The sequence below is a fragment of the Nomascus leucogenys genome, chromosome 13 (genome assembly GCF_006542625.1).
Source record: "Nomascus leucogenys isolate Asia chromosome 13, Asia_NLE_v1, whole genome shotgun sequence".
Taxonomy (NCBI): Eukaryota; Metazoa; Chordata; class Mammalia; order Primates; family Hylobatidae; genus Nomascus; species Nomascus leucogenys.
The window spans coordinates 69,569,251-69,581,598 of record NC_044393.1 but is presented as its reverse complement, the minus strand read 5'-3'; the positions used below and the strand labels follow the sequence as shown (position 1 = coordinate 69,581,598).

Here is a 12,348-nt window from a genome sequence, read left to right as displayed (position 1 = left end):
GGGTCTATAGCAGTAAGACGGTGAATGGTATAGGATCATTTTTACTTCTTTCACCAGTGCTTCTTAATTCAATAAAGCAAGTTTGGATTTGGCTCACTGAGGTCCCTTAACAAAATATTTTCTGACTATGATTTCCCTTACATTACACTAGGGCACTTAAAATTTTCATTCAACAGATCATTATTGATCATCTGTAACACACATGTATTGTGCTAACTGCAAGGAGGTACAAAGATTTAAGACATTCTATGCCCTCAGTAGTGAGCGAATAGTATGACACATACTTGCTATGTATAATAAGTTAAAAATACTTGTAAATGAGAAAAATAATCCCATCACTCACCCTAAAACTTCTTGTATTTCATGTTTTGTCTATTTGCATAAACATTCTTATATATTTTCAACTTGTTAGACTATAACTACTACTGCAAGTTGTTCATGATTTTAATGCTCAACTTATGCTTTTCATGGCTATAAAGTATCATTATTCTACTATTATTGGATATTAGGTTTTTTAATAGAAAATATCATTTTATTCAATACTTACAGAGCATTTACTACATGCCAGGCAATAGTGCTGGTTGTCAGGGATACGATGTATTTTTTACACCAAGGGGTAACAGTCTAAGTTCAAGACAGGCTTATAAACAAAGGATTAAAATGCAGTGAGATGTGTGTGTATGGATCTACCAGTAGACTGAAGCATATTACAGTGAGTTTCTTGTGGGCCAAAATGGCCAGATCATAGTCATCTGAAATAGTTTAACCAAACACAATGTGCTACATAACTTCTGATAACAGGAGACAGAGAGGGCTTCAGAAAAGCCTTAATATTTGAGTAGAATTCTAAAGGAAGATTTGGATTTTATACAGCAAACAGGTAGAGCAGCACTGTTCCATCTTTTATCTATTTTTGTACAGCTAGGGGACGTGGCACCCTCTCAGGATTAACAATGCCTAGGGGCTGCAGTCGTGCTCAACAGGGTTCTTCACCCCCGCTGGGAAATATGAAATCTCTGAGAAGAGTGAGAAGGACATGTACAATTTGAAAAAGCTTCCAGATGATATGGATTATTGTACCTTTTTCAATCTCCCCAAATCTCCTTCCTGTGTGTCTGAAAAGTCACAGCAAGAGGTAACAGAGCCACACATACTTTGTGATTGAAGCAAGGAGGGAGACAGCAGCAGGAGCCAGAGTGTAAAAGGCCACGGAAGTCAGATGAGGAGTTGAGATTTGGCCTTGCAATTGATGAGCAACCGTGAAGGGTTTTGAAGTGGTGCAGTGAAGTGAGTTGATTTGGACCTAGAATGATAGATCTGAAAGTAAGGCAGGAGACAGACTAAAAAGGAAGAGATTGCAGATGAGAGGAATAATTCTCTAGTGGACAGAGAGGGGTGTCCAAGCGAGGCAACCCCAGGGAAGTTTCCCTTTGATAAAAATTATATCCATAGAGGTGGAGGGTGCAGTGAGCTGAGATCGTGCCAGTGCAGTCCAGCCTGGGAGACAGAGTGAGACTCCATCTCAAAAAAACAAATAAACAAACAAACAAAAAACCCAAAACAAATTATACCCATAATTATCGGCAGTAGTGCAAAAGTTATGTTGTCATTTCTCTTAAAAGCTATTTTTAAGTTACATTCAGAAAATGAGGGGTGTGTGTGTGTGTGTGTGTGTATTCACATACATGCAAACACATAAAAAGTATGAATAAGTATCCTGTTTTACCACATGCCTCTCCAAAACTAAGCATTATCCACACAACGCTAGACAAATACAGTACACTGATATGATGTTTTCTTAGGTTATTAAAAGCAATGAAGTGTCTGTGTCAAGAAGCACAAGAATCCCAATGTACATATACTACTGTAAACACACCTGAAAACACAATGTGCCATTCTGGGGCAATCTTTATGGAGATATTAGTACACTAGAATATATCCTGAGGGGAGTTACCAGGATGGATATAGTAATGAAAATCTTGTCATTTGAGAACTGCTTGAAATAAACGGTGATATTTACATTGGGGGACCAAATACTCAAGGAACAAGTAATGACAATCTTCAAATATTTGAAGGTTTGTCACAGTGAAAATATTCGTGTTCTGATTGATTCAGAAGACGTATCTAGGATACATGAGCATATATTTAACGGAGTTAAATGCAGATTCATCCAGAAGTCACTTGTTTTAGGAATTAGAACTCATCAAGAGTGATTTATGCTGTTGCATGAAGCGATAACCCTCCTACTACTACACATATCCAAGGTTTCCGAAACAGTAGAGTATGGAAGATTATGTGCGTGGATGTGTGTGTGCAAATGTGAGTGTGTGTGAGAGATAGAGAAAAGAGAGGGAGAGTAAGAGAAAGGGAGGAGAGGTACATAAGGGACAGTTAAGTGGGATATTTTTGATGTCTGTCAACAGACATAATTCAAATGCAGGGTTAGATAATGTAAAAGTACCAGTCCTGCTAATTCATGGTTAATATGCATCTTAGGAGTATGGGAAACAAAAAATAATACTGAAGATAAGTAATCAAGAAGCATTCCTTTCTCCAATGGCTCTGAACAACTTTCCTTTCTCATCTCACACAAGAATTGCGAGATGATCCATTCCTGAATGCTGAAAAGGCAGGTGTGGAGAATTCATGTGCATTCTTGACTCACTGCTTTCAGCAAGCCCACCTTCACTAAACTCCCTGATGTCATAGAGACCATATTTCTGTCCTCATCTAATTGAATTACCTGCAATAACTGATACTCACTACTCCCTCCTTGAAATTGTTTTTTTCTGGTCTTCCATGAAAAGGTGTTTTCCCTTTCTTTTTCCACTGGACCATAGGCTAGGTTAAGGCATGGGCTGCATTTGTTTTGCTCATTTCTGTGCACCTAGAGCTTAGTATAGTACTTTAAAAAGGTAGGTATTACTAATTATTTGCCAGCTCATTCTCTTCTTTCTGGCTTTAAATACAGGCATTCCTCAGGCTTCTTTACCGGTTACTAATTTCTTCTTACTTGTGCTTTGACACTGATGAATCATCTTCAGGAAGATCACAAGTTCTAAACACAGATAGTCAAAACCCAAGCTGATGTTTTAAAGCTGCACATGTTAAACATATTAGTCTCAATAACTCTTTGGACACTTAGAAATTACTGAGAACCCAAAGAGCTTAAGGTTATGTGTGATATATTTATTGATATTTGCCACACTAGATATTCATACAGAAATTTATTAACTCATTCATTAAAAATAATAAAAATTCCTTTACCAATTAAAATAAACGTAACACCTTTTGATAAATGACAATATCTCTGAAGAAAAAGAATAGTGGAATAGTGGTGTGGTTGTAAAGTTTTGCAAATTTAATGTGTGGCTTACAGAAGATAGCTGTATACTCACATCTGCCCTGAATTTTTCTATGATATGTTGTTTTGGTTAATGTATGTGAATAAAATATCTCTTCATGAAAATATGTAGTTCAGAAAGGAAGTTGAATTTCAATAATTTATCAGGTAATTATAAGCATTCTTCTTTGATACTACACTAAAATTCAACAAATGCTAGGTTCTTAAAAGTTGATTTCAATGTGAAACCTAAAAATCAGATTTTTTTTTTTTTTAAGACAGGGTCTTGCTCTGTCGGTTCAAGTGATTCTCCTGCTTCAGGCTCCCGAGTAGCTAGGATTACAGGTGCGTACCAGGTAATTTTTGTATTTTTAGTAGAGATGGGGTTTCACCATGTTGGCCAGGCTGGACTCAAACTGGGGACCTTAAGTAGTGAGGTCTTATCCTTAAATGTGACTATATTTGAACATAGGGCTTCTAAGGGAATTACGGTTAAATGAGGTCATAATAGTTGCGCTCTAGAGTAGAACTGGTGTCCTTATAAGAAGAAGGAGAGACACCAGGGAGGCAGACGCAGAGAAAAGGCCATGTGAGGACACAGGGAGAAGGCAGCCATCTGCAAGCCAAGGAGAGGGGCCTAAGAAGAAACCAAGCATACTAGCACCTTGATCTCAAATCTCTAGCCTTTGAAACTGTGAAAAAACAAATTTCTGTTGTTTATCCCTCCCAGGCTGTTGTATTTTTTATGGCGACTCTAAGAAACTAATACAAAGAACTCTTAAGTCAGTAACACAGAACACAGAACAGTGTAATATTAAAATCTGCTGGTATAGCATTTTCTTTGAATGGATTTTTTTATCCATGCATGATCATGCATAGATCATTTTGAACATATTAGTTTACTATGTTATGTGCATCTTCCAAATATTGACTTATTTTATTATACTAAATCAAAATAACATATTTTTTTAAAACGTCATTCCAATCTCATCAAGAAAGTCTCTATTAGATGTCAAGTTTATGGTGGCAGACACTAATTTTCCAACCTTCTGATTTTTACCTGAACATTTAAATTTTATCATTGGCAACAAATACTGTCAGTGGTTTTCTGTGAAGTGAGAGGTTCATCTTATTCAATATTGACATGTCTGTCAAATACCCAAATCTAAATCACCATAGTTTGTCACTCACTAGTTCTTTCACACAATAATGGCACTCCATGGAAAAACTGACGAGTTCAACTCACAACTGAGACAATAACACAGGTGTTCCTCTTCTTCCTCTTTCCCTTCCCCCCTCTCCATCCCCCTCTCCCTGCCCCACTCCTCCTCCACCTCTTCCTCCTTCCTGGAGACTGTCTGCATGCAGCACAAGCTATTTTTGTGTAATTTCCATTTTGTCATAAGATTAAAAAGACAGGTACTCAAGGGTTGACATTTAATACAATTAGTAATTTACTTCTTTATCAAAGGCATTGTTAAGTGAGCTGTTTTTTGTTTATTTATTTATTGTAAGTGATGAATACAATGACTACAACAATTGATTGCTGCTTAACTGCCAATAGCTTCACCCACCACTGATTTTGCACCATCAGTAAAAAGGTCAAGATCTTGGAAAGAAATCACACCTTAGTAATATTATGAAAGTAGATTTGATATTGTGGACTCCCTGAAATGTCCTAGGGACCCCCTAAATGTCTGTGTACCACACCGTGAGTTCGGCTCTTCTATACAAACCTAACATTCAAAAGATACAACACTGAACTAGTTTTCTTCTCTCTAGGACTGAGCCTCTCCCTTCTTCCCAACTTCCTGACAATTATCCCCATGCAATTATTTCCTTAGGACCTGGCAGCATCTCAATTCCTTATTTTGGGGTTTTGTGATGGAAAATCAGGAGTAGCAAAGAGCAACAATTTGAGAGGTAAAAATAAAGGACCTTTAAGGCATATTTAAGGGGTATTTATGTATTTTGTCATAGCCCAGAATTAAAAGAAACTAAGTTTTAAATTGATTTCAATCTTCTTTTGATTGAAAATCTATAACCATTGCTGCTCATTTGTTCAGAAAACATCTCTGAACTCGGTTACTTTAATAATATCTAAATGTTATGCACTGTGCTGGTCTTGGCTTCCTCCTAGAGCCAAAGTTCACTGATTTACTTACTCTTTAGTATTGACCTTAGTATGAAGTCCAAAATGCCTTATCATAAGTTAAAGCTTTGTAATCTGACCCTATTTAATTCTTCAGTCTTTTGTCATCTGCCACTTGCCACACCTACATCAACTTTATTAGAAAAGCAAACAAATATTCAGTTTCTTAAATATGATCTTTCTTTCAGACTGCTAGTCATGGTGTCTCTTTGAGTGAAACATTCACTTGTTTCTCCTAATGCTTATTTCCTACTCTGGTCCCTAATGCTATGGTTTCACCTTAGTTAACACTTAGTCATCTTCTAACTCTGTTTCCATAGTATTCGCACCTGTTTCATTACAGCATTTATTACACCATATTGGAATTGATTGTTCCATTGCATTTGGCTCATGTTAGATCTTAAGCGATAGAAGAGTAAGTATTGTTAGTAGTCATCAAATGATCAACTAAAGTAGTTATGTGTTGACTTGGTTTTTTGGAATCACAATTATAGTATCGATTTTTAAAGAATGAGTTGGCAGATGTCTTATATTTATTCCATCAAATGGAATATGGTAAATGTACTTTGTGTTCAAGTGATTATAATATTCAAATTAAAATTATAGTTCTGATAATTTAACAGGAATTTTTTTACATGTATACATTTTCCTATTCCCCAAACTTTCATATAAGATGTAAACCAATTGTATCAGCTAGAGTTTGCCAGATTTACTCTATATATGTACCCTATTGCTATACAGAATAGAAAGTCACAATTTTATGATCATACAGAAGGATACTATCACTACAAAAATGTATAGTCTTGAAAGACTTTTCACAAATGTCACAGATGAAAAGGAGAGAGAGATATAGGCATCTTTGTCAATTTGGATAAGAGTCACAGCGGCAATGGAATGAAAAATTATTCTAGTAGAAAACAAAACAAGAATCCTGATTTTTGACTTAAAAATATTGATATGTTTTTTACTAGAATTAAATAATTCCTTGATACAAAGTATCTTATAAATATGGATAAACATTTTCTCACATGTTTTCATATTCTTAGATTTTTATATGTGTTTCAAATATTCATTTGCTGTCAGCTTTTAATAGTCTATTCACAACTCATTGTACTTGATCCCAGAGCTTTGGCACTGTTAATATTAGTGGTTGAAATGTTGATATGCCCAGCTTTGATGGCCATTCTTCCCCTCTGCAGATGTTAATAGTCTGAAGAATGTTCTCACGTAAAGACTAAAAAACTGTTATTCCGAGGTGCATGCTAAAATTCTTCAAGTTGACTGACTGGCTGAATGATATTTGAATGGTACAGTGCAGTCCACAGGGACAAACTGTCAAGGGTCTGCTTACAAAGGGTGTAACTGAACAATGGCAGGGGATGTGAGGAAAGGGTGGGAGATATAAACTACGTGCTATATCCTAGGAATTTGGTGTCCTTTTGTGATATAGGTTTGTATGAAATATTGACAGATACTGGCGTATGATCAAAACAGTAAAATAGCACTGGCTTAGGAAAAGCAAACATGAAACAAACTAAGGAAGACGAGAAACACTGGAGGATTTACTCTGAAACCACTGTCTACATCAAAGAAAGCTTGAGAAAACATGACCAACTTAAAACATCAGTCTAGGATTTTTCTGTATTCATCAGGTGCACTTGACAATGAAGACATTTCCTTTAGAGAATTTTCCACTCACCAGGAGTAATATTAGAAATGCAAAGCAAACTTGCCAATGAAAAGTACGTTGGGCCGGGCGCGGTGGCTCATGCCTGTAATCTCAGCACTTTAGGAGGCCAAGGCGGGCGAATCATGAGGTCAGGAGATCGAGACCATCCTGGCTAACACAGTGAAACCCCGTCTCTACTAAAAATTCAAAAAATTGGCCGGGCGTGGTGGCGGGCACATGTACTCCCAGCTACTCAGGAGGCTGAGGCAAGAGAATGGCAGGAACCTGGGAGGTGGAGCTTGCAGTGAGCTGAGATTGCGCCACTGCACTCCAGCCTGGGCGACAGAGCAAGACTCCATCTCAAAAAAATAAAAAATAAAATAAAACACAAACAAAAAAATACATCAGCTTTTACAACAGTCTCCAAAGGGAGTAGTGCATTCTAAGGTGGCAGGAAGAAAATGTGGAAATGTGGTTAAAACATCTTAATTTAGCTTTGTCAGTTAAACTTTTAAGAGTCAATTCCAAATTAAATTGATCATCAAAATCCTGGAAACACAAAAATGTAAATCTTTTCAAAGTTATATAAATCTGTTGGAATATGAAGAAATCCTATTTTTTTCTTCCATTTGATCTCTAGTAGATGGGAATCCCTATCTTTGAGACATAAGATAATGTTATACAAGTTAAGTTTGGATAGATTTTTATATCTTTGGGAGGTCAAAGTTTGTAAAATATATTTTAAATTTAAGGATATATTATATGTTTAAGGAATTCAGCTTAATTTTTATTTTGTTTCTTCTTTCCATTTAGTGAAGCATTATAACTACATACAAATTTAATTATGTGATCTTCCAATTTCAGACATAGAAGATATTTTCTTATTCATTTTTAAAAATACGATTAATTATTGATACACCTAGGATAATTGTGATATAAGGAGGGAACTTAACAGGTGCTATTTTTATAATATTCCTTTACTTCTAAAATAAAATTAACTAGTTCTAAAAAAAAAAATAGAGTCAAGATAGAAATGGGAAAATAATATAGGGGAAAGAGGAAGGTATTAGAATCCAGAAACGTAAGAGGAAATTAAAACAACAACAACAACAAAAGAAGGGTGTAGCCGTTGAAATGATTGAGAAGGTAAATTTGCTTATTCCCCACCAGCCAGGGGAAAACGTGCTCTAGCATGGCAACTGGGCCAGGTCTAGCACATTCATGAAGAGAATAACGCCACTTCAATGAATGGTGCAGTCTACAACCAGAGAACAGGTCTTCGTAGCATGCTTACAGTACAGTGTTGCTGTGCTAAGAGGCAATGGGAGAATTCCAGTAGAACTGAGTTACAGAGAAAACCCTGTGAGGGACCTTCAGCTTGGAAAATGTCTATAGTAAAATAGTAGCTGAAGTCCTCAGCAATAGTAGCTGGAAATTAAATGGGTGATATTGGCACTGGAGTCACCACAAAGGCAGAATTCCTGTGTTTATTACAAGTGTATCATCACTGTATGTCACATTTCTGAACATATTAATTCCTCAAATATAGTTGTTGATTAAATGACTGTTCAGAAATATTGTCGCAGGCCAGCATCACATATCTGTGGCCTTGGCTACATAAGTGTTTGCACGTGCATGTGCATGTTATATTTTGTATATTCATTCCAATATATCTTTTCTAGGTGGCAAAATATTCTGTACTTTGGAAGTGAGTTGGCAAGCTGCATTTCTAGTAACCTAGACGGAAGGGGTGAGCCAAATTACTGCATTTTTCACTCCATTATATGCTCAGTTTGCACCTGTTATATAAATATAAACATAGCAGTGAAGAGCATAAGGAGAGGAAAAAGAATATAAAAATACGCAATACAAAGTAAACGAATTATGCATGTACCCCTTTGAAAAAGAACAGGAAGAGAGAAATGATTCTGAAGTTTCACTATAAAATGAAATCAATTTGTTACCCTTCTTAGTAAACTTTTCCTTGAAATATTTTTTCAGACCAAATCTATGGTAGAGGCAGATATTAACTGTGGAAATAAACTAGCAAAATCTGCGTTGCATGAAAGCACAAACATAGCTCAATGTCAAAGCTGTGCAGACAAAAATGTCTCTTACTAATTTTCCTTAGATTAAGAGGTAGATTAAACTTGACTTCACATTTATTGTCAAGTAAACTGTTAATTTATTTGTAACTTCATTAGTTTTTACGCTTCCTATTATTTTTTCTAGTAGCTAGGTTCAAATGTCTTACAGGGGATTTGTGGACTCTGAGTATGAAGTAGAAGATGAAATCAAATCCATGTGTAGGAAGGCACTGTTCATTAATCAGGGAATACAATTCAAGAGACACTTCAAGAAACTCTACAGCTCCATATCAAATATGTCTTTTTTCCTACAAAATCTGTTCTTGGCTTCTAGAACTAGGTTTACGACCATTAACAGAAGTGAATATGACCAAAATATTCTACCACTTTAATTTGTGGTGATTGGTTTACATGGTAATGCTGATATTACCATCTTAATTAGTTGTTGCAAATTGTATCTGACAAACCATTAGGTAACATATTCACTCTTTCCATAGAGATCTTTTGCTGAACCAGATTCTATACATACTTTATCTCATGTAGTTTTAGTTCAATTCTATCAAGTGGTAAGTATTATCTACATTTTGTAGATGGTAATCTTACTACAGACATTATTAGTGTGCCCAGGATCACAGACCCAACAGTGGCAGTGTTGAAATTCGAATGCCAATGATCTGATTTCAAAGTCCTCTTTTAACCACTAACCTATCACTCCCTTATAGTCAAGTTCATATTAAAACAAGCATCAGATTTGTCATCAATCTCAACAAAAGTGAAAATAATTTGTCAATGTCACTGTGATAGCCAGGATTTAGAGAAAATTACAAAGTAATTAGCCATTTTCTGAGTGGCCTATAGGATAATCTACCAATTTTATGTTTTTATCCCTTTAGAAGAACTAGAGACAGTACCTTATAGCTAAACCTAATGAAAAACAAAGCACATTTGTCTTATAAAGGTTGTGAGGATTTCTCTATTCAAAAGTTTTATATCTGGTTTTGTTCGACTTGGGTTAAAATGTTCTGATAGAAAATAAAGAAAACCACTAAAAGAAGCAGTTTGGCTTTGATAGAAAGCCAAATTTTAAAATGCCAGCAGTGCGTACCAGAACAAGAAGGGTTAGTAAACAAGGCAATAAAATGTATCATTCTGCTATAAGAGCCAGTAATGCAGTATGACTGTAATGGTTTCTTCCAGAGAGAGAAATACTTCCTGCCTGTCAAGGAAGGTAAAAGAAGACCAGTTAGTCCAGCTTCAACTGTGTCCCATTTTAAGTGGGGTAGATTCTTGAATTCAGACCATTCAGAGACATGGTACACAGCTTTATGGGAGAAAACAACAAGGTCCAAGCATTCATTTATTTAGCTATAAACTACGAGTCTTGACTTTAAGAGGGCAGCATGCTCTTACTTTGGGAGATAGCTGAAGATGTGGAGTGACAATTAATTTCTGACATCTCCAAAGAACTGCCTCTCCTAAATTCTTGCATGAAATCTAATGTAAAAGGAAAATCTTTTAGATAGCATTGAACTGATGAATAAATCGTATTCACCTTCAACCCTTCCAGTGTTATGGTCCCAAGTTAAAAGAAGGGTGAAAGATACATTTGGAGAAGGCAATGAGACTAATCAGGGAAATTTCATAATACAGGAAGGTGAAGTATATCAATGACCTTCTGGTTTAGGAAAGGTAGCTGGAACAGAGAAGAGTGTAGCCAGAGGTCAGACACCAAGCCCTCCACTTGGGATCAAAACAATAAGGTAGTGAAAACTGCACAAATAAGTCTGGGAAAGCCCTGTTGTAGGCAATTTGCTTCTTTCTTATCAAGGTGCAATATATGTTGATCATGAGCTGCTGAGAGAAGTCCCATATTTAGCAGGCAGTGACACTATATAGCAGCAGTTCAGAAATGTCTGAAGGGGGTCTCAATGCAGAATGTGACCTGGGACAGACTGCCTTGAAGTGTGCTCCCTGTAAACAAGGAACATCCAAAGCAGATGAAAAATGACAGTAAGATGAATCTACTCTGATATTCTATCTTGACTCCTGGAGTAGAAGAAAGTTTCCAATCTTGCAGTGTTTTAATGGGTACAAGAAAAATAGCTGTGTTGAGGGCCAGATGGCTGCCCTTGGAGCTACCTTCACAGACAGTGGAATAACCACACTGCCTGGGCTGTGGGTGAGAAAGCCCAGAGAAAGCAGAACAAGGTGGAGGGCAGATGGTAGAAGGTTCTGAGCCTGTTTTACAGCATCTGTGAAAGAAGAGGTAGAGTCCAGAAAACAGGATGGAAAGGATGGGGATATTATGGTTCTCCCAGTGGATACTTTCAGCAATTGGAGCTGCTAATACAGAATATATACAAACAAGTGGGATAAAAAAGTCTCAGTAGCCACCAATGCCAGATGCCCACAGAAAAGTTGAGAACCACCATTCCACTTGAGGGTGGAACCAGCGCAAACCCAGACGACAGGCCAGGAAGAGGAGGCCTTCGCCAATCTCATGAGGATAACTGTGTGGATGAAGGAAGAAGAAAAGGAAAAAACAGCTCAAAGTTGGATTTGGAATTTTAATTCACCACAGATTTTCTTGAGATTCTTTGGAAATGTTTTCAAGAAAAACAACAAAAAGTTTTAAATTTTAAAAGAAGCTTGAGAACTTTATGTTCTTTTCTACCAGCCAGAATGGTAAGACTCATGAGGATACTTAGACAACTTACAGAAAGAGGGTACAGACTTTGGCATATCTGCATTAGAAATTAACAATTTCAACCCTGCTACATATGTCAGGCCCAGATGAGAGGATCCACCCCTTCACTCCTTTTTTCATATTTAGCATTTCATAAACTTAATGATTTTCCTAAAGATTTTGTAAGGAAGAGGTACTGAACAACCTTCTGCCCTTCGTCCATCCTGCTGTGTCTATACTGAATTTCCCAGCTGCCATCCTTCTGGTATGGGATCTTCAACTGCCCAGCTCCCTGAAAAGTGGCCACTAGTCCACCAGCTCCGAACACTTTTCTTGCAGGGAGCAGGTGGGCCAACACTGCTAATCCATGCCAGGATTGTAGATGGAGGGGCCTTATTTTGCTATGTAGGC

At 36.8% G+C, this 12,348-nt stretch overlaps 1 protein-coding gene across 1 annotated transcript in view; it reads right to left on the bottom strand.

Moving 5' to 3' along the window:
• KCND2 (potassium voltage-gated channel subfamily D member 2) overlaps nt 1-12,348 on the bottom strand; it is a 482,600-nt gene that overhangs the window by 323,031 nt on the left and 147,221 nt on the right. The gene's annotated exons all lie outside the window — the stretch shown is intronic.